Here is a 6000-nt window from a genome sequence, read left to right as displayed (position 1 = left end):
ATCAATTTTGAGAAAACCATCTTGTTGCAAAGAGAATTATGCTTGAAGAATATCTTCTCTTGTAAGAATATTTCTTTTTAGATCGAAAAGATCCTTTGGCAACAAAAAGCTTTGCTCTGCAACTGTATTAAGTGAAGAACCCTCGAAATCCAAGAGCATATCTCTCGTAACAAGAAGATTCTTTCAGTGTCAAGGATGCAGTAATGATCGTTAAATACATGAAAATGAACGACGCAATAAATTATTTTCTTTACTAAATTAACAATTGTATCATGCGAAGCCTTTGACGAGAACTCGCAAGCTCGTACGGGAAAGAAAGGCAACGACACGAGACTTGACCGAGGGCACTTGCAAAAACATTGCAGGGATACAAAGGAGGAACAAGTAGACAGGAGGTAGTAATGCTTATCAATTTCGCTCGCGTGCGCGCATAGATAGCCATTCTTCGCTCGGTTTTGCAGAAGGAGAAAGAGAGAGTATCTGGCTATAGAAGGTACATACTCGCGGGGTGCGCAGCGGCCGGTGCGCCTGCCATCCTCTACCACCCCACCACCGTCGTCACCTCTATAGCAGCGCCGCCCGGATGCTGGGGCTCTGCTTCTAGCTCTGTTTTCAGTATCGCCGTGTGCATCGACCTTAACGTGTCGTTCGTATACGTATGCTGCCAAGTTTTTCGCGAGTGTGCCGATAACGATGATGATTTGATCGTGTGATGATTTGACCACATATTATTTACAACAGTGCGAGTGTTTCTCAATTTTTGTGCTGTGACGATATGAGCCAAGTTCAAGTACAAGTGCGGGCGGACATTTCTGATGGATGCCACTGCGTCGGTGAGCTTGCGACTTTTTTTTATTTTTCCAAGTATGACTGACTACGGGGATTTGCCGTTGGCCTGGGACGCATATAATGGCATTTTAAAGTATAATTGAATTGCGGACTGACCTCGCTCACATGTCTACCTTGTTGCATATACATGAAAGCTACGATTGCCTATGTTTTAACGAGTCTTTTGCGAATTGTTTATAAGCTGGGATTTTCTCTTTCTGGTAAATTGAATTTTTTTTGTTTTTCCTTCAACGTTACGAGAACGTTACAGTAGGGGTAGATTATTGCTATTATTGTGATTTTAAGGAAGAATAAGAGCTTGCAAGCTCTCTCGGAGAAACCAGTTTATCCTTTAATGAGGCGGCCTTTAACTCCACGCGCGAGCTAGAGAGAAGGAAAACGGTAAATAATGAGTTTAATTAATGTTTCTGCCAAGTTTTTATCAAAGTAAAGTGACTATTAAACTTTCAGTCAACCTGCCTTCTTCATATTGCCCACAGATCCCTTCGCTACTTCTTCTTTCAATGAATTTTGCTAGCATCGAAAGAGAAAAAGTCTTTCAGGCAACGTCTTTATAATACTATTACAAAAAAAACAGTTTGTACAAAAATACTTAAATTTGAAAAAAAAAAAACACGCGCAAGACGGTTTGAGAAGGGAGAGAAATTTAAAGCAGTGTTTATCTAAGCCCATACGTCTACATTCCGGGCGCGCGCGTGTGTGCGCGTATGGGTGTGGGTGTGCAAAAGTCGCTTTTACGCCAAAGGAAAGGTGGACGGTTTGTTTTGATACCTTTCCGTGAGAACGTTTATTCTATGGAATCTTGTTTTTGTTTGCTCAAGTCCAACAAAATACGCCGAGGAAGCTCGCTCGATAAATAAAATTTGAGGGGACGCGCGCGCACCTGCCGAAATAAATTTGCGTGCAGGCTCGCCTCGATATAATTCCGCGGCGTGCGACGGGCATTGCAAGGCCGCTGTTTTTCAACTGTGTATATAGGCCGTCTGCGGTGCGTACGTGCACGCACGCGGAATTTATTAGGTTTCCTCCGCGCAATGATTTCTCAAACCCTTTAATCCACGCACAGACATACAGCGCCGAGCTTTCGCTTTGATCTGGCTGATTGAAACTTGCGCGGGAGCGCGGCCGAGTGAATTATTTATTCTAAAATTCGCCGGCGAAAGCTTCCCCACATCCACCTCCCATCCCCTCTCTCTCTTTCTATCTCTCTGTCTACATTATTAACTAGCGAATTATCGCGGCTTGATGATTTGCCAGTGAACTCGAACATAATTATTTGCAATATGTCGGCAAATCATTATTTCGATATAATCTCTGGCTTTTGTGCATGGGGTTATTACGTTTTTGTTCTTTACCCCTGCAGGCTAAATCAATTGTGTTTCGCAATACTAATCACGGAAGGATCAAATTGCGTTTTCGGTTCGGAGAAAAACAATACTCGGTGTGCTAATTTTAAACTCACAGTGTATTGTACAAATTTGAAGTGTTTTTTTTTGTCTTGATTGGAAACAAAGCATTCGCGAATTGGTAATGCATTAAAAACGAAATTATACCTCAGTAAATAACTTTCTAATTTAACATAATTTACTCAAGAAATCTTCATTTTTAAGAAAGTTTGACTTGTAAAAATCAAAAAAGATTTTTTTTAATCAAGTAAATTTGAAAATTGTTTCTTTCAGTATTGACGTTTCAATCACATTTATGGTCATGTTGTTCAATTTTTGCCGAAGTTTAGACTTTTAACTTTAAATTAATAATAGCTACAATTATAATTTCCTGCGCGACTAGAGAAGAACAGAGGAGTGTCTCCGTGGCACTTTCGGTAAAGTATGATAGGTGTACGAGTAAATTCAGATTAATTAGCAAACTTTATACGCCCAGACTTTACGCCAACTTCTATTAGTTATTCTAACGCTACGTATAACGTTAACGTATTTCTGCGGCACTATGATAGTTCCAAATTAATCTACTTTTCACAGCGCGCGACTTTTCCAAGTCAATATTATAATTCATGGAGCGCGTGTTATACACTTTGCCCGTCTTTCTCTGCGCCTCAGCCACCTCTTAATACTTTGAATATTCTAAATATGATGAATAATATATACTCAGGCTTTACTGAACTTAAAGTGGAATTCGGAGAGTTCGGGCTTGCTCTGAGGTGCGAATTCATGCATCAAGTTAGCTCCTACTTATTGCAAGAACGTACATATATTAAGTTAATGCATGAATTTTCGAAGTCGAGTTAGCCCTATCGTACTAAACAAAAAATTATCCTAGCTGCTATTTTGAATTTCTATACAATGTAGGTCAAATATTGTTCTTAATTTAAAAAATCAGAATTGTTGTAAGAAATTCATTCAAACACATTTCTTTAAAAATGATCATTGGTTGAAATTAATTTGAAAAACTTTAAGCAGTACAAGCCATACATTTTCAAAGATCGAAGTTCGGATCTCAAGGTTGAGGGATTTTACCCCAAAGCAAGAAAATCCAAATGGATAGCAGCATAGGAGCCGCGAGGTACGAAAGTAAAAAATCACCCTTTAAACCCGGCCACTCTTCGGCAAGAGTCTTTTCTGTCGCTATATCCACGATAACAAAAAGAAAGGAAAAAGAGTCGCAGCGGAGAGCGAGGGAGAAAAAAAAACAAGGATTCAACTGGTACAATCCGTAGAGCGTGCAGCAGCGTTGAAAGAAGAGTCGAAAACTCAATCAGGCGAAAACGACGAAAGCCAACTCGCGCTCTCTCTCTGCAGCAACGCGCGGCCAGCACGGGTGGGCGACGAATCGAGAACATCCACGCAACCTTGCGCAAGAAAAATGTTTTTTTTCCCCCCGTGTCCCTAATTGGCGTCACCCTCGAAACAAGAAAAAAAAACGAAGAATCTTTTCTTTTAGGGAGGGTTACGCGATCGATATTGACATAGGTAAATAATGAATTGGCCATAGGAGGGTAGTATTTGTACAGTAGTATTGGATTGATGCCTAGGTTTAAGGCAACGGCCAGAGGGAGTGACGCATTGATTAACTTGTGACAGATTTCGGCTATTATGCATTATTATCGTAACACGCTCGCGCGCCCGGCCGAGAAACGACAAGTATCTGCGTGTGAAATCCTGACTGATGTTCGAACTCGTAACACCCTTAAAAAATAAATTGGCGAGGGATTTTCACACTCGAGATAGCGGAACGGAGGATCACATTAATCTCTACGAATAGAATAATTCTTGTAGCCGTCAAGTGATTTTGATTACTCGTCGATCAAGAAAAAAAAATTGAAACTGTATATTCGTTTGGCACAGTTTTGAACGCAGCCGCTCAATTAAGGATCATTGTGACAGTAGCGTAAGTGTAAAGTATGCGATTAGCGAAGCTTTTAAAAAGCTTTCAAGCCTTTTCGTGCGTGTGCGTGTGGAAAATATAGCGGGCGCGCATCAGCGTAAATCCATTAGCATAAGCTTTTTCCTCGCGGCGGACGTTTGTTAAAGGCAATATAGTAGTGTGTTGCAACCGCGATTCTCGTGCCAGCGGGCCGTGGATTTGAAGAGGCTAGCCGGTCGCTCGCTCGGAAATGCTCTTCTGCCGAGTCGAAGGGAGAGGGAGAAAAAGAAAGAGAATAGCCCAGCGAGACGGCAAATAACGAAGGGATGTGAGCTCGTGCGTGAACCATCCATCCCTCCCTCGGAATTCGCGGTATTAAGAATCCAACCCTCGACTCCTATTTACCTCGACTCGACGTATATGTACGCTGCCTGAGTTTTTGCTTTCTCCGACTTGCGGCCACTCGTCATATTAGCCAACGAACGAGAGGGACGTCGCTACCACAATTGACCGGAATGTTCTCCTTCCACTTTTTCCAGGGATTTTCGTGATTTCACCTTTGATCCGGATTTTCAATGACATTCTGCCCTGCCTTCAAAATATTTATGAAATCTCTTGGCACGTTTATCATCCGGATTTGGTAGATCGAAAAAGTGCGTAATGCCACGCGCTGGCGTTTGATCTATTTTTGGCGAGGTGAAACGAGAAGAAATCCTGCCCCGTCCCACGCTGCTGACTAACTTTATTATTTATCACGTCTGAATACTATGTAATGCTCGAGAGAAGATTAAGAAGATACCTTAATTTGATTCTCAGCGCAGAAGAGCTCTCTGGCTCGGTGAGAGTTTCGCAACATCTATCGCACGTCAATGAACCGCTCAAGTCAAGCACTCGAGAAACAGTAAAGCCGCAGCTGCGTGAGCGTATATATACGCAATAATCTTCCATTTCCGCGACTCTTACTTTCACTCGATTACGGTCAGATCCCTTTTTTTTTCTTTTTTTTTCTCTCCTCCTTTCCCCCTTCACATTTCATCTTGACCGTCGGCGCAGCCCTTTTCTGTCGATTAAAATTCACTTTTTATTCCGGCGTGCTCTTCGCTGCTTTTGTGGCTTGTTTGGTTCTCTCTCAGTCGAGTTTTCGGTGCTTTTCAATTATACCTTTTTGCTCGGCAGCCCCGCGGGAAAAGAGCCTTTCGATGTTTTCTCCCGGAAAATTGCCCCTCCCTCCACCCTCTACTTTTTTATGATCCCTTGGCCTGCCAAGAAGCTTCACGGTCTCTCGTTCCTTGTTTTTATTGTCGCCATTTTTTTTCTTCGTTCCGCGTTTCAAACTTTACATTTGCCAATTAGTCAAATAATAGAATTTGGATAATGCTAGAACTATTATCGGCGGAGATTTATTTTCATAAAATATCGTGCGGATCGGTGCTCAATTTGCAAGGCTTAAAACTTTGGCCCGAGCGAGTTGACAGAGAGAGAGAGAGAGAGAGAGTCGAGCGCGAGCAACTGGGCGCGCGCACGGTGAAATTTAATTATTAGACCCTTTCTTCATCATCCAACGTCGCTTCCAATCAGTTTAAACTCTCTCTCTCTCTCTCTCTCTCTCTCTCTCTCTCTCTCTCTGTCTCTCCCTCCTGTGCGAATCTGTTTCCTTTGATTCTCGTTATAGTCGGCTTTATAGCCCTGACATATTGTGAAACCGATCCGTCCGTTTATTACTTTTTTTTCATTCGAAAATACGAAATTCAACGAGAGACTCGCACAATAGGTAGGGTACGGAGTATGAGCTTGCGCTGGTAATAAACTTTTTGAACATTGTTGTCGGAC

The 6000-nt window shown here is 42.1% G+C and overlaps 1 protein-coding gene across 1 annotated transcript in view; it reads left to right on the top strand.

Moving 5' to 3' along the window:
- Positions 1 to 635: 635 nt before the first annotated feature.
- Positions 636 to 6000, top strand: part of LOC131669022 (discoidin domain-containing receptor 2-like) — a 96261-nt gene continuing 90896 nt past the window's right edge. Inside the window, exon 1 of the mRNA XM_058943577.1 lies at positions 636 to 833. The gene's annotated coding sequence lies outside the window, so the exon portion shown is untranslated. The remainder of the gene's footprint in view (positions 834 to 6000) is intronic.

Source organism: Phymastichus coffea, unplaced genomic scaffold (genome assembly GCF_024137745.1).
Source record: "Phymastichus coffea isolate CEN01 unplaced genomic scaffold, Cenicafe_Pcof_1.1 PCOF00086, whole genome shotgun sequence".
Lineage (NCBI taxonomy): Eukaryota > Metazoa > Arthropoda > Insecta > Hymenoptera > Eulophidae > Phymastichus > Phymastichus coffea.
Note: the sequence above shows the minus strand (reverse complement) of the source record. Positions and strands in the feature narration are given on the sequence as shown.